Source organism: Diabrotica virgifera, chromosome 6 (assembly GCF_917563875.1).
Source record: "Diabrotica virgifera virgifera chromosome 6, PGI_DIABVI_V3a".
Lineage (NCBI taxonomy): Eukaryota > Metazoa > Arthropoda > Insecta > Coleoptera > Chrysomelidae > Diabrotica > Diabrotica virgifera.
Window position 1 is genome coordinate 174,434,179 of NC_065448.1, and position 24,640 is coordinate 174,458,818.

Here is a 24,640-nt window from a genome sequence, read left to right on the forward strand (position 1 = left end):
TTCTATTTAATATATCTCTTTCATTTAAATCATCATACTGAACATACCTCGTATATTCATACTCTCCAAATATCTGTATTTTCAATACGGAACATGCCGCTACTTCATAGTACTTGGTTGTCATTTTAAATGTCGTTTTCAATGACAGTGTCACTTCATCGACTTGACCCCCTACTCCCTGACATACACTGGAAGGGAAAAATTAATCCTTAAAAAGGCATGTAATTCGAAAAATAAATCATTTCTATTTCAACAAATCATCTTCCTCTTGGGGTGAGTTAGACATAGTTTTTTTTAATAATTTCTTACAGTGATTATATTTCTCCGTCTAACAGTTTTTCTAATTGTTTTTTATCTAACCTAACTTCCAATGTCAGACCATGTGTTCTGATATTTTAGTTTCAAATATAATTATCTTTTAATTTACATGTATGCACGTTTAGTAATCAGAATTTTAACTATTCTCATCTAAATTTCATTTGATTTATTCTTGTCATCTGCTACTCTTTCTGACGATTAGAACGGCAGATGGCACACGTTGGTTTTTCTTCTTGATGATTGATATGTGTCTCTGTTTTATAGTTTTTTGGAAAGAAACCACTTTTCTCCCTCCGGGAGTTTCAACAACCCTCAAATCGCCGGCGATACAACAACGAGGACCATGTCATCAGGGCTGCAACCACATAACCAAGACTGCAACGACCAACATCCGTAGGCCTGGTGGAATACAACACCTACAACCCCAGAGCCCGTTGCAGAACCAGCAGCAGTACCATACGACATCAAGAAGATACCATCAGCTACCAAAAGCCATAAGTGTAATCCAGAATTGTTAGTTTTTGGCAAGAATTTGAATACATTTGTTAATGCAATTTACTAAGTCATTTTATTTATTATATCTTTATGAACAATAAACATGATTAGTTAAAAACTATGTTTTGTTTGCTTCCATTCCAATTTTCATAGTTCATTCTAAGGTTAGGACAAGACGAACACACACCTGAGTGACTGACCTAAGCTAAGGGTGTAACGATGTCTATCTTGGTTAGTTGAGGTAATATTTTCGAATATGATTTCAATTAGCTGGGTAGTCAATCGCCTATTTCCTTACACATGTACTGATGTTATTTACAAATTTGTATAATGCACCCCCATTTTTCCCCGGAACCACCCCAAATAAAGAAAGACACTTATTTTCTTGGAATCCTTCACACACCATGCCCTTTATTAAAATGCTTCATATATCATTTTGTGCACGTTCTTTTTATCTATGCATGGACACCAAAAGCGATTTCTTAATGCAACCCCTGTAGCAAAAAAAATAAAATGGGGGTTGCAAAAACATTTTTTTTGCTTTTTGACCCATATGGGCATATGCTTCATCAATAGGGTTTTTCATAAATATATATGGTTATTGCAATATCCCTGCGGAAACTGCCCCTATCCTTGATAATAAACTGCAGAAATTACCCCTATCCCTTGGCGAGCATGTTTTACGATTTTCTCCTTTCCTAAGAATTTTCTTAAAACAAAACTTATACAGAATTAAAGAACACTATTCTCTCTACAAATAAGGTCCTACGCATTTTTTTCGTATAAGCAACCGTTACGGCACAGTGGCGCCGTAAACCTTAGAAATGCTTTGGCGAGCTTCAGTTTTTGTTTTTTTTTCGACACCTATTCATTTTATTGATAACGTAGGTACTTATGAAAAATAAAAGAACACACTGTCTGCTACACATTATGATCTATGCATATTTTACTTTTTTTCCTTTTTTTCCAAGATATTGCCAATTAGTGAAACTTGGTTATTATAATATTATTACAATTTTTTACTTCTTATTTACCTACTCATTACAGCTAATGTACATACTATGTTAACCCGGCACCTGCCACGTGGGGTGCTACCAGCACCCCATAACACATTTTCATAAAAAATTTGGTATTTCAAGTTTGTTAACCGTGCTGTGCGTCATAGTAGCTTTCAATAATATTATAAAGCATAGATCTGTTTTCGTTTGAAGTGGTTATTTAGTGTCATTCTGAACTTGTAACTCTAAAGTCGAATTGGGGTGTCATTATGTGGCAAGTTTAAGTTTTAAATTTTTTTTGTGTTTTTGATAAACTGGTCAGATTTACATTTTTTTATTGTAATAACTGATTTAAATTATTAATATAGTCTCTATACTCAATAAATCTCAATTTTCTTAGATATTTTACTTCACTTCAATTATTATGGGTTGGTACTTGCTAATTTGCTTACAGCACCTTTTTAGTTTTATTTTTTAACTTTTATAATATATTAGTAGCTAATAAGTTAATAAAATATATTTTTTATATTCTTGTGTAACTCAACACTGATCTACTTGTTTATAAACAAGTAGATAACATAAATTTTTAAGGGGTGCCGTGCGCACCGCACGTGGCAGTTGATGCCTTGGAAAGCCACGTGGCAGGTGCCGGGTTAATAAATATAAATATTATATTATACTACTTAATGTTTATCAAGAACACATAGTGTATACATTTTACAAATAAAAATATTAATGTTAATATTAAAATAAATGCATTCTTTTTTGTATTTTATTTTAGTTTTTTTTGTTTTGTTTTTTGTTGTTTTTTTTTTGTCACTACGATAGGTTTAAATCCTCTTAGTGATTTTTTTCTTTAATTTTTTTTTAATTTATTACTTTAATTTTTTTTATTTGTTTTTAATATTTTTTTTAAACATATTTTACAAATACCTATAACTAATTACAATCATATTTTACTATCCGACAAGAAAAAATACCAAACAGTCAAAAATTTTCTTTTTATTCAGTGACAGAATAAAGAGAATATTTACACCCTAAAGCCACAGTGTTGGCCCAAAATCAATTTTTGATTATCAACGAAAACATTTCGTTTATAAATTCGCAAAAGTGTGTGTGTTATGGATTCTTATGTAGTTTTTTCTTCTGAATCCAAATCTGAAAACGGCATTTCGATATTTCTAACCGTCTTCGAGATAATCGACTTCAAAGTCTAAAATGTGACGTCACAATTGTTTTATTTTCTTCCGACACAACTACACGTCCAGCTGAAATCGTTGGTAGTAAGTAGGCTAGTTTTTTAATCTCAATTTGTTCAGCAAAGCATAGTTTATTTACATTTGAGTTTGACACTTCGTGAATGTCAAACTAAATTTTAAATTAAGAGGATCGGAACGTATTTTCGGCTGCAATGCTATTCAAATGGGGATTCATTTTTTTCAAATCCTGAGAAAACTAATAAGTATTTTGGAAAAATTTAAACGCAGAATGAAAGATTACGTTATTAGCGAGGGCCGAAAGTCCCTGAGAACTTCTACAATGTTTATTTTAATAAGTTACAGGGGTGAAAAAACTAAGAGAAAATTTAGTGTGATTTTTAAATTCAAATATCTCATTCAAAATAAACTTTTTATTTATTCTAAGGGACTTTCGGCCCTCGGTAATAATTTAGTCTTTCATTCTGCGTTTAAATTTTTCAAAAATATTTATTGGTTTTTTCAGGATTTGAAAAAAATGAACACAATGCCGTGGTAATATTTTCCAAATCTGTCTTTGTCTTACAACGCACTCAACCGAATATAATATTGTCAGTATATATTGTCAGTCAGACACTGACAATCAGTGACAATTTTAAATATTTGACATTGCATCGGGAATATTTTGAGAAATTGATTAAATATTATTGATATATAGTGTATTTGATAAATAATTGATTTAAGACGTGAACTTAATAAAAAGTTATTTATTGTGTATTATTTGTGAAAGATCCAAGCAGAGAATACATCAGATATATCCTGTGATCCAAGTATTTTGTTGTTAGAGATGTTCAAAATTGTAAGCGTTCCAAAATAACAACATATTATTAAAAAATCACTTTAACACTTTTCCTCTTTTCTCGATTGATTATTAGTTTTTGTTGTACAAATAAATTATTACAATCACTGAAAACATAGTTAGTGAAAAAATTATCACATTTATTAACTGAATTAATAATTTGCAATTATAAAAATAACAGTTATCCAAGAACATTCAAAAGCCATCTCTTTAAATTAATTATGACATTTTCAAGTAGAATGACATTCTAGTAATGTTTACATATCCACACCAGTGTGAATTTTACTACACGTAATTTGCCGTGTAAAGACAGAAAAAGTAGGGATACACGTAAAATATTTGCGAATTATGTACCCATAGCCTTAAGTACCTATTAGTTTTGTTCTAGCAAACAGTCAAACTAGTCAGAAACCGTCAGCAAACAGTTGGTCAGTGAGAGAACATAATATAGTCACCAGTGTTATCCCCTCTACTCGCGCTGGTCGACTATTCGCTGATGGTTTCAAACCGTTTAAAACTGATGCTAGAACAAACCTATTAATAAAACATCAATGACATTTGATAGTGAATTTAATTATTATATAATAGTATATTATAGGAGAACGGTAAGGGTTTTATACCGATCGAAGACAATTGTTTGGAGGAGGAGCAGAGCGACGACTCCAATTATTGTCTGAGATCGGTTACCCTTAACGTTCGACATGCTTTTATAACGTTTTTTGCACGATTGATACCATTATAAATTATAAAATTAAACATTTTCGTCATATTGACTAGTTTCATTCATTTTATCAAGATAGATACTTTGGTTGTTAGGTAGTAACTAGGGTACATAACAACAATGGAGAATTGAGTTTTTATTTAGTTGTCAATAATTTTAAGTACAATTTTGATTATTATAAATTAAAATATGAGCGAAAGTGAATTTGAAGAAATTGAACGGGCTTGGGAAGAAGCTTGTCCAAACAAGTGGGATTTCATTAAATAATTTAACAAATTGTACCATAAGTTTCAATATTAATAAATAATTCGTTAGTTTTCTTTATTCTTTCAAAAAATAAATTAAAATTAAGAGATTTTTTAACTCGACGGTAAGTGAATTACTTACCGTCGAGTTGGAGTACTTACCGTCGAGTTGGATTACTTACCGTCGAGTTGCTAGTAAATGTCCCCTACTGACGTAAAATCTGTCACGGTAAACAGTCAAAAATGATCAATCGTGCAAAAAATAAATAAGATGTTCAAAAATACAATTTGAGTATATTTTAAAAGCAATAATTTATTAAGTAGGTATATATTTACGAGTAGGTATACGGCCTACCCTTTATGATAAATCGACTGTTCCATTTGTTATGAAATTCAAATACAGGGTGTTCAGAAACTCTACCGACAAACGAAGACAGGAGGTTTCTCAGATAATTTTAAGACAATTAAACCCAATTCATCTAGTCCGAAAATGTTTCCTAAAGGAGCTAGAGCTATTTGAAGATGGCGTCTGGTAATTAGTTTATCTTAAATATCTCCAGAACGCTTCTATTTAGAAGAATGAAAATTGGTACACATATTTATCTTCCAGGGATAAATCGATTTCATTAATTTAAAATTTCTAGTACCGGTCATAGGCGTCCGTTTGGGTAGGGTATCAGTTATATTATCGCATAACTTTTTTGTTTTCAATTTTTAAGCACTCTTGAGTCTGGATTATTAAAATGTAAGGTATTATAGTACTAAAAGGTACTCTTACTTTAAGTCGATAGGATACACCGTTTTCTAGAAAAATCGATTTGAAAACTTTCGTTGTTTGAATATCAAAAAAAAAATTCAATATTTAGAAAAACCAAAATTGGTACATTTATTTATATTCCAGAGATGAATCGATTTTATTAATTGTGAATTTCTAGTACCGGTCATATACTTCCGTTTTGGGTTGATCAACGGTTATTTTATCGCATACCTTTTTTGTCTTTAATTTTTAAGGATTTTTGACACTAGATTATTAAATTATGAGGTATTCTAGTATTAAAAGTTACTCTTGCTTGAAGTTGGTAAAATACACCGTTTTTTTTTAATTTTCAAATTTTTTTTCAAATTCAAGAAACGAAAAATTTTCAAATCGATTTTTCTAGAAAACGGTGTGTCCTACCGACTTAAAGCAAGAGTACCTTTTAGTACTAGATTACCTCACAATTTAATAATCCAGTATCAAAAGTAAAAAAAAAGTTAAAGACAAAAAAGCGATAAAATAACCGTTGCCCCACCCAAAGTCACCATAGATGGAATCGATTTATCTCTGGAAGATAAATATGTGTACCAATTCTCGTTTTTTCTAACTAAAAGCGTTCTGGAGGTATTTAAGGAAAACTAATTACAAGACGCCATCTTCAAAGAGCTCTAGCTCCCTTAGGAAGCATTTTCGGACTAGGTGAATGTGGTTAAATTCTCATAAAATTATCTGAAAAATCTCCTGTCTTCGTTTGTCGGTAGAGTTTCTGGACACCCTGTATAGTCGGTTCGCTAAACTCGACACAACTGGCTAGTGATTTTAGTAGGTAATTTTTTTGTTTTTTGGGAATTTTGCCAAAATTGGCAAAATTACTAATTATTTAGTAATTATTAACTAATTAGTAATTTTTTTTGCCAAATTGGCAAAATTATTGACTAAAATCACTTGCCAGTTGTGTCTGAGTTTAGCGAACGACAGTATATAAAATAATATTGTTTGGTATAAAAAATTATGGTCTGATATGTGCAATTCTAATGGAAAAAAATATTTGAAGATTTTTCTCAAATTATGGATACCAACATTTTCATTTATAACTCTTTTATTTTTAATTTGACGAAGAAAAGTTATTCTTCATAAAAAGCTATTCATGTTCTAAGATTTATGATGCAACCAACATATTATATAAAGTTTTATTAATAATTTTATACGAGGTATATAAAAATATAAATTTAGATCAAGAGTAAACTACCTTTATAGTTCATAACATTTAAATTATAATGATATAATTGCACATTAAAACAAGTAATTGGACTTCGTAAGTCCTAGGTTTTCACCCAAAGTAATCGAAAGTAGAACTGGAAGACGATATTTGAATTTTACGTGTAACTTTGCGTGGATTGATATACGAATTTACTAATGTTGAGTCATTCTTACTAAACTTTGACATTTGTCACCTCATTTGTGATTCTACCCGGTATATTGGCAGAGGAGTTACATTGGCGGTCCTACGGACCGACGGAAAGATTGCCCAGGTCAAATATCTCACCCTAGTACCATCCTTGGATTATCAGCTTTTATTTGACACCTCATTTGTCATTCTACCTGGTATAATGACGGAGAAGTTATATTCGCGGTCGTAAGGACCGACGGAAAGACAGCCTAGGTCAAATATCTCACCTTTAGTACCATCCTTGGATTATAAGCTTTCATTTGACACCTCATTTATCATTCAAGCTGGTATAACGATGGAGGAGTTATATTCGCGGTCGGAGGGACCGACGTACAGACCGCCTAAGTTAAATATCTCACCTTTAGTACCATCCTTGGATTATCAGCTTTCATTTGACACCTCATTTGTCATTCTACCTGGTATAATGACGGAGGAGTTATATTCGCGGTCGGAGGGACCGACGCACAGACCGCCTAGGTCAAATATCTCACCTTTAGTACAATCCTAGGATTATCAGCTTTCATTTGACCATCCTTGGATTATAAGCTTTCATTTGACACCTCATTTGTCATTCTACCTGGTATAATGATGGAGGAGTTATATTCGCGGTCGTACAGACCGACGGACAGACCGCCAAGGTCAAATATCTCACCTTTAGTACCATCCTTGGATTATCAGCTTTCATTTGACACCTCATTTGTCATTCTAGCTGCTATATTGCCGGAGGAGTTGTGGTTACGGACAGACGGACGTGGATAATACAAAGATTTCACATTTTTTCAAAATGGGTGAAAACAACATAATTATTAATTCTAAACTACTTTTCATAATAGCAATTTTCCATATTAAGAATTAAAATACGCAAATAAACAAAGTTTTCGTTATGATAATGCTCGAATTTTCAGCTTGTTTTTTTTATTAATTCTCCTTTTTTTGGGGTGGTTCCGAGGAAAATATGGGGGTGTGTTATACAAATGTGTAAATAATACTTGTACATGGGTAATCGCTAAACGTTTTTTTTACTCTAGCAAAAGCGGTTCAGATGACATAAAAAGGGGTTTTCTAAAATGTAACACCCTGTAATTAAAAGATGGGCAATTGCCCTTCAATGAAACCTCTACCAAAAAATCAGCCACTTATTTGTGATTAATTGCCGCAGGGTTTCTTCTTAATTTCCATTACAGTTAGGAAACAATAATTTTTTTTAACATCTTTTTTGAAAACTTGTCACAAATTGTCCCCTTTAAAGGGATGAAAAGGGGGTTCCGGGGCGAATTCTTTTAAGAAAAAGTTAGTCTCATAGTAAGCACCCCTTAATATACCAGAAAAAAAATAAAATCGGATTTGTGTCCATTTTGTGAGGTTCAACCTCTGTTTCCTATAACACTAGATAAGAAACAAATCAGTCGTTTACTGATTAGCCGTAGAATTGAGCCTATTTGCTTTATTGTTTGGTTTTAGAGTAGGAAGTGGGTACGTACATCCTGATTCCTACGTTAAGTAAACACATTTTCCTTGTTCTAAAATGCGCATTGTTGTCTCAAGTTGACCTGACCATTGTCACAATAGTAAAACCTGTGGACCGTAACAAACGACTAGTTTGAATGAGGAATAAAGTTTAGATGAACGTTTTACTCATCGACCTTCCTACTTACTTAGTCATCAATGTAATTAAAACAGCGTTTTTAAATAATATAATTGCGAGAAAATAAATATATTGCATGACATAAGTGAATACCTGAGATTAATTTAAAAACAGAGATTACCTCTTTATTATATATTATTATAAAAGTGTAACAAAGTGATTAAAGGTCACAAATAAGAAAATTTAAATAAATTTACCTATTAGACGCAGAAAAGTTGCCGAGATCTATTAAAAACAAATTTTAACCTTTGTATTAAGCCTGACGTAGTACAAAATGTACCAATAATGATGAAAATCTCTTGGATTGATCTCTTTTATTTCATTTGACTTTTACTATTTGGATTGACTTTTGCTTACATGGATTGTACCTTTTTAGACCAGGGCATTTTGCACAAAACAAATCGATTTTTAAAGACAGCACCTAGAGATTTGCAACTTTTTAAATTGCGTTCAAGATGATGTCAGGAAAAATGTCTACAATAGAAAAATGGGTGGAAATGCATAGTTGCGTTTTAAAGTGCACAACATGCACCCAAAAGTGCATAAACATGTCAAAATAAGTGTATTAACCCTTTCACCCCCAGCTACTAATTTTTTTGAGGTCAATAATCCCAGCGATTTTAAGTTTGGACAAACGGCATAAGTTTCCATGCTTATATACCAACGGCCGTACGTTGTACGTCATAGGAACGAACCTACACTGAAAAATGTATTAACTTGTACAAAAAAAGATATTTTTTATTAAAATGCATGATACCGTTGAGTGAAAAGTATAAAGAGACGCAACCAAATGTACTAATTTGTGCCAAATTTTTCTCACGGATAGATGGCACCTGTACAGGATTCTCCAGGATTTCCCACACTTTTTACTTATTTGGATTAGAGATTCAGTGGCGTATTGTTTTATAATAGTATGATACAATTGATTCAAAAGATGGCATAACCCAGACATCCAAAGTGAAAGTTATCCTCCAACACCAAATTGTTCTATATAGTCCATATAATTTTCAGGAAAAAGTCACACCATTTTGAGCGTCGGGTTTGGGGGGGGGGGGGGGGAGGGAGAAATCGGTAAATTCGTAGTTTTTTACGTTTTTCGTCAATATTTCTATAACTATGCGGTTTAGCATGAACAACCTTCTATACAAAAATGTTCCACATTAAATTTGAAATAAAAAAGGCTCTATGCATAATCCTTCTAAAATGAACAGTTCCAAAGTTACGGAGGTAGTATGGTATAATTATTGGTCCAAAAAGAGGCCAAACCCAGACATCCAAAGTAAAATTTTTCCTCCAACACCAAATTCTTCTTTCTATATGGTCCACATATTGTTCAGTAAAAAGTTACACCATTTTGAGCGTCCAGTTTAGGCGGGGGGGGGGGGGGGGAGATGGGGGAGAAGTCGGTAAATTAGTAGTTTTTTTACGTTTTCGTCAATATTTCTAAAACTACGCTTTAGCGTAAACAATGTTCTATACAAAAATGTTCTACATAAATTTTAAAACAAAAAAGCCTATGCATAATTGTTATAAAATCAACGGTTCCAGAGTTACGGAGGGTGAAAAGTGGAGGTTTTCGATACTTTTTATATTTTTTTGGCAATTGATGATGATTTTAGGTGGTGAGGTTGACGTTTCTTCAAGGGCCCACTGAAATAGCAAATTTTATTTACAAAACAAAATCGTGTTAAAGAAAATTCCTTTCATCAGTAATAATATTATAAATTGCCCAAATCATATAAAAAGTATCGAAAACCTCCACTTTTCACCCTCCGTAACTCTGGAAACCCTGATTTTATAAAAAATATGAATAGGACCTTTTTTGTTTTATATTTTATGTAGAACATTTTTATATAAAACATTGTATACGCTAAAGCATAATTTTAGAAATATTGACGAAAAACGTAAAAAACTACTAATTTACCGATTTCTCCCCATCTCACCCCAAACCGGACGCTCAAAATGATGTAAGTTTTTACTGAACAATATCAGGGGTGTAAAAATAACACAGAAAGGGAAATACAGTTTTTTTATTGATATGATACATAATTTATACTTTTGTGATACATAATTTATTTTATTTGACATTTACAAAACATGATTATAATTATTAAAACAGTTTGGCATGCACAAGGCAGGTTTAGTAGGGCACAAATTGCAAAAGTATCTAGTATCGCGTCGTATTCTATTTGAAAAACACATAACGCATCTTCGTTGTGGACGCTGACGACGAGCAGTAGGTAGAAATGTCGAAGGAGTATGAACGACAGGTCCGTCTGGAACTACAATATTTATGTTGTCTTCGACGTCGTCTACAGAGTGGCTCATTTGCGTCCAATCTTTCAATCTCTTCTGAACGCCCTTCCACGAAATACACGATCACAAAATTTAAATAGGCCAATAATGACATATTTCTGCCGCTTAATTCTTTGTAAACATAATGTGAATTTAATACTGCACGTTGAAGGAAATGTAATCCTAATTTCTTAAACCAGGTGTAAGATTTTCGGCAGCAATTATAAGAATGAAGTAATTGATCTATTTTATCGACGCCTCGCATGCAGTGAGTGTATTGTTGAATTGCTGCGGGTTTCATGAAAAATTCTCGTTACCCACCTGCAACATATCTCTCTCTTTCCGTAAGTTCTGCAGTGAACTCTGTCGATAAAACATAAACATCCCTTGTGTCAAAATATTTTAAAATAAGTATATTATTTTTTCTTGAAAATGCTGATTGGTGTCTATTGAGTAGAGAATTTTTTAGAATATGTGGAACCCCTCTATCTGAACGTATTGTACCAGTAAGTAGCGTTTCTCTTTCTAATAAATATTCAGCAAGTCGAGTGCTACTGTACCAATTATCTGTATAGAAAGAATAACCCAAGTTCAGCAATGATTCGTCGACTACAACATTCTTCTTTGGTTGGTAGTTATGTTGAAATAGTCTTTCTAAACGTTCTAGAAATGGTCTAATACGGCATAATCTATCATTTGATTGTAGGTTATTTGGATCAGCAAATCGTAAAAATTTTCAAATTGATAAAAATCGGTTTCGACTGAGACCTTTCTCTCGAAACCACGGAGTATTTAGATTAGCGCGCGTACTACAATACATTGATATCTGCGCTTTTTTATTCAAACCCATATTTAGGATATATCCAAAAAAAATTTTCATTTCTTCTACTGTTACATCGCGCCATTGTAGTCCATGAATTTTAAAATTGACTTCCGGATGATTTGCAAAATATAATTGTGCTTTAGAATTTGTGCATTGTGTCCCGATTAATCCGACTTATCGAGGTTCCACAGTATTTATTTATTTATTTATTTTGAAACGTTTTTTTCAGTGTAAGCAAAAAATCCAAATAAAAACAGTTCAAACGTAATAAAATAAATTTGACGTACGTCGTACGTCCTGAAGTATAGTAAGTGGACGTACGTCGTACGTCCACTGGTGCTGAAAGGGTTTAAGGTCTAGATTTTGTTACTCGGTGGTTTCTGGGGTCGCTGAAGACGAATACGTCGTTAGAACCGACCACCGAAGCACCTGTGCCTAGTGTTGCCCAAATGCAAGACCAAAACGAGACTTAGACAGTCTTGGTCTTGCAACAGTGCACCTGGTCTTGGTCTTGGTCTTGGTATTGCGCTCCAGGTCTGGGTCTTGGTCTTGGTCTTGGTATTGCGCTCCAGGTCTTGGTCTTGGTCTTGCAGCAAGAGTCTTGCAAGTCTCGCAGTTGCCCATTAGCCTATTACATATCTTAGAACAACGTAACAGAGTAGGTAAATTTTAAGCTTGAATTATTTATTCGTTAACAATGTCGCTGTAATAATATTGTTGCTAGAAGGTAAATTATCGTTATAACTATAGGTACCGGATACCGTACCGGTAGGTACCAATGAGTGTACCAATCAAACTGTGTTTTTTTCTCAAAGTTCGAATCATCCTGTAGAATATTCTAGCCTTTATAAAATACTGAAATTAAAACCCTACTACAGTCTGATATTTTCTTAACATTCTGATCTTTTATTCATTCGCTTATGTTGGATGACAACAAAGTTAGGTATTTTAATGGCCATGTTTTTCATCAATACAGGCTGTTTTGAAATAGATATGGCAAAATTTAAGGGGTAATTCTAAACAAACCGGTTACACGTAGGTATGCGCGCCATTGGTGAATATTAAAATCTTAATTGTATGTCAAAACTGCGTAATAACTACCTCTTAAAACTTACCAAATTTCATTTGCATATCTCAACCGGTTTTAGAGCAATAAATAAATCGTCAATTTGAAAGAACAATTTTAACATCCCCTATTTCGGAAAAGAAACATTGGCGAACATACGTTTAAATGCAAACTACTGTCATTACTTTTTCGTGCAGAGTAATTACCCCTTAAAGTTTGCCATACTTATTTAAAAACACCCTGTATTGATGAAAAACATGGCTAGCTAAAAAAGTACCTAACTTTTTATTATCCAACATAAGCGAATGAATAAAAAAACAAAATGTTGAGAAAATATGAGGCTATAGTTGGGTTTTAATTTTAATATTTTATAAGCTAGAATATTCCATAGGGTGATGCAAACTTTGAGAAAAATAAACACAGTTTGATTGGTACACCCGATATACAATGACATTTTACCTGCCTAGCAATAGTATTATTACAGCGATATTGTTAAAGAATAAGGCTATAACATATTAAAAAAATCACTTCAATCGGACAACAGGTTTAGGAAATTCAAGACATCAAAAATGACCCGTTTTTAAGGTGGTGCGTTAATTTCTTGGAGTAGTGTATATCACCAACATAAATAGTACCAAAAGAACAGTCAATTGATAAAACAAATGACCAATTTAATTTAACTACAGAAAAAACTGCTATAAATGTGCTTTTGTTTTGCATACATTTCACTGTAAATATTTCTTTGTTCAATGCCTCGGTAGACAGTATATCGTTATTAAATATTTCGTTATTAATGTATCTCCTTATTAATACTTTTAAGTATTAGCCGCATTCTTTCAGCAAATTTTGTCTAACTGAATAAGGTCATTGCACAATTAACAGAAAAATATACATAATAGTCTTACTATTCTATATACCGATAAGATAAATGTTTGTGGTTGTTAAATTCCTAGAAAACTAATAACCAAAAAAAAATTAATTACTTATTAGGTATATTTTTATCAGCTACAGATTTTTAACGAAATTATTGTCGGCGTCGCAAGGTAGCAACGCAAGAATATTAATTTATGAATAAAGGCCAGCTATTCTCAAAACCTGGACAATTAATTTCAGAGCGAAGAAGTCGTCTGCTGGGAAAGATTGTAAAAATATTGTAACGAAAGAGTTTCGAATCGGCGCAATAAACAGTCCCCGGCTTGGGAGAATTCCAACCGTTGGAATAACAGTAGCCGTGACGTCACAGAAGCGACGGCGCTGTGAGTGAAGATCTCCAGAATATTCATTAGGCCGAGGGATATGTAGACATTTCGAGAACAGGACCTATTGGCTATTTAAGCGGAGCGCGCTGTTATTAGAGTTTAGTCTTAAGCTAAAGTTTGTAAAGTAAACTTGTATAAATAAAAAATAAAGTCGTATATAAATTACGAACCGCTAGTTTTATTGTAATTAGAAGTAATTACACAAATAACCGCTACAGTGGTGTTAACGGTGTGGAGTGTAAATAAATGAAAAGTGAAAAAAAGACTTTTGAACTTTATTCGTCGGGAATAATCGGAGTGCGTTAATTGTTCGGTATTCGGAAAGACTTTTAAAAGACATTTTGAAAAGTACGTGTGTGCCGACTAAAGATGTTGCTAGAAGAACTTTCGCTAAAACAGCAACGTGAACAATTAGAAGAGTACGAGCAAGATGCCAGTGGGTCCAAGAAAGTCCTGAAAGCACGACTCGAGGAGGTCCTCAAGAAGAATGGAGATGACCCAAAGACGCTCCACTTCCAGTCAGCAGAACAAGCGATCTTATCGAAATTCGAAAGTGTTTCTCAAAAGATCGATGAAACGTCTAAGATAAGTCTAAGTCTTTCTCAAAAGATCGATGAAACTTCTAGAAAGAACAACGAAAAACTCGAAGAAGTTAGTAGACAGAACAACGAGAAATTTGAAAGTGTTTCTCAAAAGATCGATGAAACTTCTAGAAAAAGCGACGAGAAATTTGAAAGTGTTTCTCAAGTAATTAAAGACGTTTGTAGACAGAATGACGAGAAATTTGAAGAAGTTTCTAGAACATTCGATAAGATGCAGAAAAGTGTAGAGACCGTAGAAGAAAAGATCAAACAGCTAGAGAGCAGGATAACCGATACAAAAGTACAACCATCAGTTAATGCAGCAACGTTAGATCCTTTAGTGAAAGATGAACTACCGAGAGACGAAACGTCGCATAATATGAGATTCAAATTACCACCATTTGATGGAAAGTCCTCTTGGTCCATATATCTTAGACAGTTTGAAGCTATTGCGACCGCCAATCATTGGACCGAACAAGAAAAGGCTGTTTCCTTGACTGCTGCTTTACGAGGTGATGCTGCAGATATATTAAGGTCAATTCCCAAGGGTCAAGAAAATTGTTACCAGACCTTGTTCACTCGTCTAGAAAAACGCTATGGAGATGCCCATCTACAACAAGTATACAAAGCACAACTGCGAAGTAGAAGTCAACGAGCAAGTGAGAATCTGCAAGAATTTGAAGCAGATGTGGCACGTGTGGTGCGGTTGGCTTATCCAGAGGTGCCAGACAGCGTTTTAGAAGAAATTGCAGTAGATACCTTCGTCAATGGGCTGAAAGATAATGAACTACAGAAAGCTTTACGACTAGCAAGGCCGAAAGTTTTAGATGAAGCACTTGCTATTGCCTTGGAACACGAAGCAGCTAGCCAAGCTTCACGAAACAATCGAGTAATAACCGTGGAAAAAGGCGATAAGAGAAAAGATGAACGTTTGGTGGAAATGGTACGGAGGGTGATTCGTGACACGATGCCGAAGAGACGCATGAAGAGGGCTGGAAGAGTTGGTTCAAATACAGATGCTTCCTCGATACGGCCATGCAGTGAAAGTTGTAATCACCGGCTTAAAGTAGATGAACAGCTTTGCCCTGTGAGACGAACTACCGTCGTTAATGAGCAATGGCAGCCACAACAGTTACAAGAAGCCCAAGAAGACGATCCATGTATAAAAAGAGTATTGGATTGGATGCGTCGAGGTGAGAGACCTAGTTGGCAAAACATTAGTGCATGTAGTCCGGAAGTCAAGGCCTACTGGAGCCAATGGAATTGCCTGATACTAAAAGATGATCTTCTGTACAGAACCTTTGAGAACGATGATGGTACAGAATCTAAGCTTCAGTTGATTGTACCTAAAAGTAAAGTGTCAGAAGTATTGCGTCAGTTGCATGACGGTACATCAGGTGGACATTTTGGTATTACGAAGACTCTGCAAAAGGTTCGAGAACGGTTCTATTGGGTAAACTGTAAAGATGATGTAAGAAGATGGTGCCGGAAATGTGAACTGTGTGCATCCGGTAATGGTCCAGTTGGTAAAAAGAGAGCACCCATGAGACAGTACAATGTTGGAAGTCCTATGGAAAGAGTAGCAATCGACATTGCAGGTCCATTTCCAGAAACTGATGCTGGAAATAAATACATCCTGGTAGCCATGGATTATTTTACAAAATGGACCGAGGCCTATGCATTACCAAATCAAGAAGCTGCTACCGTTGCAGAGGTACTTGTTAAAGAATTCTTCAGCCGATTTGGTGTTCCCTTGGAGATCCACTCCGACCAAGGGCGAAACTTTGAGTCAGCTCTTTTCCAAAACGTTTGTAAATTGATTGGTGCCAATAAGACCAGAACAACACCCCTGCATCCTCAATCAGATGGAATGGTCGAGAGGATGAACCGAACGATGGGTAAACACTTGTCCAAAGTTGTATCTGAACATCAGCGAGATTGGGACCAACACATTCATTTATTCCTGATGGCCTACCGCTCGGCCGTGAATGAAACTACAGGTCAAACACCAACCTGCCTGATGTTGGGTCGTGAAGTTCGTTTGCCCTGCGACCTAGAGTTTGGCTGCAGACCTTCCGAGGAATATGTTGCAGGCGAAGAATACGTAGACCGCCTGAAGTTACGAATGAACAACATTCATGAACTTGCCCGACAACACATCCAGATAGCCAGTGACAGAATGAAAGATCAATATGATTCTCGCTGCAAGAATGAAAGCTTCGAAGTAGGTGATCTTGTCTGGCTTTATAATCCACAACGTCGTCGAGGCCTGTGTCCTAAACTGCAAAGACAATGGGAAGGTCCGTATGAAGTTAAGAAGAAAATAAATGACGTAATATACAGAATTAAGAAGTTACCAAACGGTAAACCAAAAGTTATTCACATAAATCGTCTTGCACCATATGCTGGCTCAAATGAAACAGAGGAAGCCCGAGTCCTCCAACAGGAGATGAAAGATGCACCACAGCCAAGTTTTAAGGAATTTATGTCAAATTACGCAGAAAGAAAGAGTGCTAGATTCGGCGTGACCACAGAAGTTCAGCAAGATCTGTTTGGTGTTCCAGAAAACGTCTCTCTAGCCCACTGTGTTGCACAAGACCTCGAGATGACTAAAGGAATCTCGTCCGTATTCAATAGAAAGTTCGGCCGCCTGGACGAGTTAAGGAATCAACAACCTAAAATTGGAAGAGTATTGCGATTGGAAGATGGTCCTCGATCTTTGCTGTATATAGTGACCAGGAAGTCTTATACGGACACGCCAAGCTACGAGAACATATGGCGTGCTCTAACTAATTTGAAGAAAATGGTCTGTAATTATGACATCAAAGATTTGGCTTTACCAAAAATAGGCCATGCAGTAGAAAATCTGGATTGGAAGATTGCGAGAAGCATGCTTGAGGTGGTCTTCAGAGAAACTGGCGTACGAATTACTGTGTGTTGCATGAACACGAAGATGTCGGATCCTTTAAAGACAGTAGACTGTTATTTCTTCTTGAAGGGTGTATGCAAAGCTGGAGAGTCGTGTAGATTCCGCCATCCTGGGCCTTCATCTAGAGTTGCTGATCGGGACGCTCAGATCTTAAGAGGGGAGCAGTGTAACGAAAGAGTTTCGAATCGGCGCAATAAACAGTCCCCGGCTTGGGAGAATTCCAACCGTCGGAATAACAGTAGCCGTGACGTCACAGAAGCGACGGCGCTGTGAGTGAAGATCTCCAGAATATTCATTAGGCCGAGGGATATGTAGACATTTCGAGAACAGGACCTATTGGCTATTTAAGCGGAGCGCGCTGTTATTAGAGTTTAGTCTTAAGCTAAAGTTTGTAAAGTAAACTTGTATAAATAAAAAATAAAGTCGTATATAAATTACGAACCGCTAGTTTTATTGTAATTAGAAGTAATTACACAAATAACCGCTACAATATTTTATTTTTGCATTGTAATAATGATCTCTGAGTACGTGTCAAATGTATCAAGTGTTATTTTAATATATGTTTTGATTCGCTATGTATGTTTGTGGTATTATTCGTAATGCGCATAAGTCCAATTTTACAAATTTATGTTAAATTTTTTTTTGCCTCTCATAAGACTATCTAAGAATATACCCGAACTAATATACTCTCTAAAACGACCCTCAGTTATAACTGCAAGACGCAAGAGTCTTTCAGGCTTAGTCTTCTTCTTGCTCAAATCTTGCACGGTAAGTCTTGGTCTTGTTCAAATTAGGCGGTCTTGCAAAAACGCAAGAACAAAACCAAGACTACAAGACCAAGACCGATTTTGGGCAACACTACCTGTGCCCATGTTCACTGTCAAGGCACACTATCTGAAGTTTCGAGAGTTTTCGGCTATAACTTGATGCAAACAGATTATTCCGGGTTTTTTGGGGTCGCTGAACAAGAGAACGCCATTAAAACCAACCCATGGTGAACCTGGTGCTCAAAAACCCTCCAAAATTCAAAAGATAACATGCCTTAGCAGTGCCTTGAGAACCAGGTGGTCCAGAAGACGGTTCTAATGCTGTATTCGTATTCAGCTACAAAAAACCGCCTAGTCATCTATTTGCATGCATTTAGTGTCGAAATCTTCGAAACTCCAGAAAACGACGTACCTTAGTAATGACCGTGATCATCGGGTGCTCCAGGGGTCAATTCTGATGGCGTATTCGTGTTCAGAGACTCTCGTTTAGATAGCCCTCGAAACTTCAGATGACGTACCTATCTTAGCAGTGACCTTGGTTACCAGGTGCTTTTATGGTGGGTTCTGATGGCGTAGTCGTGTTCAGCATCCTCAAACCCCCCCCCCCTAACAAAATCTGGCGTAAATATACTTATCTACACATGTTTATGCACTTTTCGATGCAATTTATGCACTTTAAAATGCAATTATGGATTTCCACCCATTTTTCTATTGTAGACTTTTTTCCTGACATCATCCTGAACATAATGCGAAAAGTTGGGAGTCTCTAGAAGCTACTGTATTTAAAAATCAATTCATTTCGGTATTTTTAGTGTTAAATAGGTCTATTATTTAGTTCGTTTTAAATTCAAATGTTTGAATTCAGCTGTTCAAGTGCTGCCTTTGTTCTTTGTGAAGTGAATATTTTACTATCACAATGAACTGTGTTGGAATAATAAACTCTTTCAGTGTGTGGATCAGAAATTTTCTATGAATGTTATTATATAAACATTCTCAAAATCAATGAAAAGATGATGTGTGCCTATATTAAATTTACTAGTTATTTCTAAGATCTACCTCAAGCTCAAGACTAAGATCTGGTCTATTGTGGATTTCTTATTGCAGAAATCACACTGATATCCTCCAACTATTTGTTTTGCATATATGGTTTTAATCTCTCTCGTATCTATACTTTATTTCATAGTATATCTAAGCTATATTTAGCAACGATATACCCGATATATTTTGCATTGAAGTTGATCTCCCGTTTTGTTTAGTGGGATGAACACTCCGCTATTCCATAATGTGGCAGTTTTTTATAATTCTATTTATGTTTACTGATTATTCATTTATATATGTTATTTAATAGCATTATTCGCCTTCCTTTATTAGTGTTACGCTAATGTTGTATGTATATAGTCTAAGAGCTAGTGAACCCTCCGACTAACGGTCGTCCTGTATGGCTAGAAATTTGTCTAGTGATAACTCATAGCACACCAAGGCTAAAAACCATGACCTGGCAGGCAACAGCCGTGCACGTGTATCTACCAAGTGAATCAAAAAGTGCATAGTTTAGGGGTAAAATAAACTTTCTCCTGTAAGGTTTAAATTTAAGTATGTGTTTGAGTAAGTCATTTAGAAGAAATGTGTACAATGACAGGCGATTCTGAAGAGCATAAGACCTTGCCAGGCGAGGGGAAAGATTAGGGGTTTTCCTAAAATTATTTTTTTTTGCATCGAACAATTTTTTTTTTGGTTTTTGGAATCATTCCAAACAGAAAAGATCTTTAGTGATTTTTCTCTTAAGTTAATAGTTTTTGTTATATAAGCGATTGAAAATTTTGAAAATTGCGAAATCGGCAATTTTTAACCCTAAATCGGACATTTATCTAAAAATATCACAGTTGCCAAGGTAGGTGGATATTCTTTAAACATTGATTGATGAAATCCCAAAGAGTTTTTTGCAATACAATATCGGAAACCCCTTTATGTTTTAATTGCTAATCAAGCGGGCGCGACTCTGTAATATAAGTGAGGACTTTTGAGTTAGCATAAATTCATTATCTCGAGAATGGCCAAATTTCAGGAAAAATCCTCAGACAGGTCGATTTTTATTTTTAAATTAGGACTTTTTGGCATATATATAATACTAGTGACATCATCCATCTGAGCGTGATGACGTAATCGATGATTTTTTTAAATAAGAGTAGGGGTTGTGTGATAGCTCTTTTGAAAGGTTATTTAATTCTCTATTCAGTAATATAAACATTAACATAATTATTTATACAGGGTGTACAAAAAAAACTTTTCTTCTATTTGTCAAATTTAATCAAAGTTAATTTAATAAAAAGATTATTTTGTACACCCTGTATAAATAATTATGTTAATGTTTATATTAGTAAATAGAGAGTTAAATAACCTTTCAAATGAGCTATCACACAACCCCTACTCTTATTTAAAAAAATCATCGATTACGTCATCACGCTCAGATGTATGACGTCACTAGTATTATATATATGCCAAAAAGTCCTAATTAAAAAATAAAAATCGACCTGTCTGAGGATTTCTCTTGAAATTTGCCCATTCTCGAGATAATGAATTTATGCCAACTCAAACGTCCCCACTTATACTACAGTGTCGCGCCCGCTTGAATAGCAATTAAAAACCAAAGGGGTTTCCGATATTGTATTGCAAAAAACTCTTTGGGATTTCATCAATCGATGTTTAAAGAATATCTAACTACCTTGGAAACTTTGAAATTTTTAGATAAATGTCCGATTTAGGGTTAAAAATGGCCGATTTCGCAATTTTCAAAATTTTCTATCGCTGATATAACAAAAACTATTAACTTAAGAGAAGAATCACTAAAGACATTTTCTGTTTGGAATGATTAAAAAAATCTAAAAAAAATTTGTTCGATGCAAAAAAAATAATTTTTGGAAAAACCCCTATTCTTTCTCCTCGCCTGGTAAGGTCTTATGCTCTTCAGAATCGCCTGTCATTGTACACATTTCTTCTAAATGACTTACTCAAATACATACTTAAATTTAAACCTTACAAGAAAAAGTTTATTTTACCCCTAAACTATGCACTTTTCGATTCACCTGGTAGATACACGTGCACGGCTGATGCCTGCCAGGTCATGGTTTTTAGCCTTGGTGTGCTATGAATTATCACTAGACAAATTTCTAGCCTTACAGGACGACCGTTAGTCGGAGAGTTCACTAGCTCTTAGACTAATAATCCGGACGACGTGTCAGTTTAGAAACTGTTTTTTTTTCAGTTCAGCTACTGAAGGAGGGCTTATTTTTCTATTACCCGTTTGATCGAGTGTAATTCCACCATAAAGTGCACCTCCGATTTTTTTAAACTTTCCTTTGAAGAATTCTGTTTATTTTTAGTATTTCACTTTATTGTATTACTATGTCTTCTTCTTTGTCTCTGTACAGGATTATTCACTATATTTTGACCCCCCTGTAAACGGCTTTAACATATGTTGTTCATTAAAATTTAACATTCATTAAAATAGGACGGCTGCGTTGGATGGGACATGTAGAAAGAATGGAAGAAGGCGAAATACCAAACAAAATATTCGAACAGATGCCAGTAGGAAAAAGAACAAGAGGAAGACCGAAGCTGAGATATTTAGAACAAATAGAAAATGATATAATAACCTTAAAAATAAAAAACTGGAGAAAAAAAGCACGAAACAGATCAGAATGGAGAAGAATCCTGGAACAGGCCAAAACCCAGAAAGAGTTGTCGAGCCAGTGATGATGATGATGGTAAACTGCTTTATTTACAGAATTAGAAAAAAAATGTAAAATACAAAAGTTCCACGATTTTTTATGTAGTTTTCGAAAATGATAGTAGAAAAACAAATAAGGTGCAAACAAAATGGCCGCAGATGTTAACTGTGTTAATTTAAATGGAACACCCTGTATATGGTTACACATTTGAATAGAACGTTCTGAAACGAACATTTCCATATTGAGTTTGATGGGCATATCTGGAAGAATAAGCGTGATACTTATCGAAAAGGAGAGGTGAAAAGAAAAAAGATAAAATTTAGTGTGAAATCTTTTTGTTTATTCCAATAAAGGGCCTTTCGAGCCTCGGTAATAATGTAATCTTTCATTCTGCGTTTGAATTTTTCAAAAATATTTATTAGTTTTCTCAGGATTCGAAAAAAATAAATGCATTTAAATAGCATTGGACCAAGATTTTGCGCCTACCTCCTTAAATAAGATATTCAAACTACCAAGAGGCAGGTGTGTGGCGGCTTGAACATTGAATTTAAACGAAAAGCACAGTTTATTTGTAAAATAAAACATTTTTTCTGTTTTCTGATAGCAGTAAAATGTATTTTGAGGTAAATAAATTACATACATTCTTCTTTTTGTCTCAATTAATTTAATTCATTGAATAACCTTTCAAATGAGCTAGCACACGACCTCTATTCTCATTTAAAAAAATCATAGATTACCTCATCACACCGACACGTTTGATGTCACTAGTATAATATATATGCCAAAAATCATAATTTAAAAATAAAAATCGACCTATTTCGGGATTTTTCCTTAAAGTCGCCGACTTAAGAAATACCGAATTTATTCCAAACATTTGCACCATACTGTATAAATCAAGTTACCCAACATTAATTAAATTTGTTTTTAAATATTTACGGAAAATAGTGCGCAAAATTTACAATGTCTAGATTTTTTTCCAGCATTGTAGTTATAAAGTTACTTTATTTTCTTTGAAAACAGTGTAGAACTGAAGTTATTGAACGTCAACATTTAGATTATCAAATTAAATATTTTATGACATTGTATATTTTTTGGGTCTATAATAATTAAACGCGAATTGTATAAACAAATAATTAAATACATTTCACACATTACACTTCACAGTAAAGTAATTTTTAAGTAAAAGCGCTTAGTATATGTTTTATAGAGTATTCAAAACAACTTACAAACTATTATCCAAATTAATCACAAATGTCCGTCCTTCAAGAGGCGCAAATCACAAAATTAAACAAAAAGGACCGCGAAGTCAAACTTGCGCGCGCACAACAAGCTTAGCACCGAACGTTCCTTGCAGTTCGTGTGACGGCAGAACATCAACTAAGCATCTCCGCCATCGCGTTTGTTGTGGGCACACTGACCGACTTTCGAAAGAGGTAATCCCTTGGTGAGAGTAGTGTATGTGACGTCACGACGTCATCACACTTACAACCAGGTGACTGCGGATCGTATCCGGGAATCTTCTTTTTCTTAAGATGGTCGGTGGGGGATATTGAGAAGAGTCGATGGTTTTCTTGGAAGTGTATTTCGATATACCGGATTTTTCAGCGGCATTATTTCTAACTTGGGTATTGTCGAGGGTCGAATTGCAATATCAAAAAAAATCTTTGGTAAAATTGGTTAGTCAGTATGAAAGGGGATATTAGATTACTTTTCCCAGAAATACAGTAGCAAATATGGGTCATGGAAATATGTTATTTGCAAATATTTGAGCACTGAATTATTTAGTTATCATAAGTTTCTTCAATATTCACAATTAATCTACGTCTGATATTTTGTGTCAGGTTTTCTTTACAATATATTCGAAGACAAGAGAAAATATGGATTTAAAAAATAATTCTGCCAACTTGTGTTAAATATCTTGTTAAAGTACACTCTAATCAATGGAGGTTGACCACTACAATTTTAAACTCCTATCTGTCTTTAGCTGTCCACAAGTTTTATTAGCTATCCACAATTTAATTCTGTCCATTCTGTCCCCTGTAGAACAGGGGTTATTATAAAGTTATTATATATATAAAGTTATTATAGTCGGTCAGCTGTATGACGGGCCAGAGCCGGTCGGTCGGCCCCAATAGTCGATTGATGAAATGAAGCATTTTGGCACGCAATTTTTTTGTCTAGCATGGATTTACTTGAAATTTTCACAAAAGGTAGGGAATTAATAGTCCAAGGATCATTTTCTATATCATGTCGCTATCATACGCTAAAACCTTGGGGTTGGTTGCCAACCCATCTCGGGGGTGGGAATTTTTTATTACATTTTAACTATGTAATTCGATGAAAAAGGTGATTCTAAGAAAAAAATGTTTTTTACATTTTTTTCGTAAAACTAACATTTTTAGAGTTATTCGCGCTTGAAAATAACAGTTTTTCGACGAAAAAATCGACTTTTTCAGAGGGTTTTTGAGAATACCTCGAAAAATATGCATTTAATCAAAAAAACTGTAG

The 24,640-nt window shown here is 34.5% G+C and overlaps 1 protein-coding gene across 1 annotated transcript in view; it reads right to left on the minus strand.

Annotated features, from left to right (window-relative positions):
* The window catches only part of LOC114329915 (balbiani ring protein 3), a 298,548-nt gene extending 275,008 nt beyond the window's left edge, over positions 1 to 23,540 (minus strand). The window contains exon 1 of the mRNA XM_028279193.2: positions 23,359 to 23,540. The gene's annotated coding sequence lies outside the window, so the exon portion shown is untranslated. The remainder of the gene's footprint in view (positions 1 to 23,358) is intronic.
* Positions 23,541 to 24,640: the final 1,100 nt, after the last annotated feature.